Source organism: Takifugu flavidus, chromosome 2, assembly GCF_003711565.1.
Source record: "Takifugu flavidus isolate HTHZ2018 chromosome 2, ASM371156v2, whole genome shotgun sequence".
NCBI classification, from domain to species: Eukaryota; Metazoa; Chordata; class Actinopteri; order Tetraodontiformes; family Tetraodontidae; genus Takifugu; species Takifugu flavidus.
Window position 1 is genome coordinate 10,553,909 of NC_079521.1, and position 314 is coordinate 10,554,222.

Here is a 314-nt window from a genome sequence, read left to right on the forward strand (position 1 = left end):
ATGGAATCAGAAGCAGAGCAACGCCGTCGGTTTCAGATGGGTTTAACAGATGATGCAGAGCAGCATAATGAAACCGGCTCACCAACATTAAAGTAGTTCCAGTCTGACAACATTTCCCAATTTTCCTGTCCAAACCTCCTGGATCAGGTCTTCTCACCGGAGCTGCACCAGTGAAGATGGTACCAGTAGAACAGTCCTCAGGAATGAAGAGTCCACAGGGATGAAGAGTCCACAGGGATGAAGAGTCCACAAGGATGAAGAGTCCACAAGGATGAAGAGTCCACAAGGATGAAGAGTCCACAGGGATGAAGAGT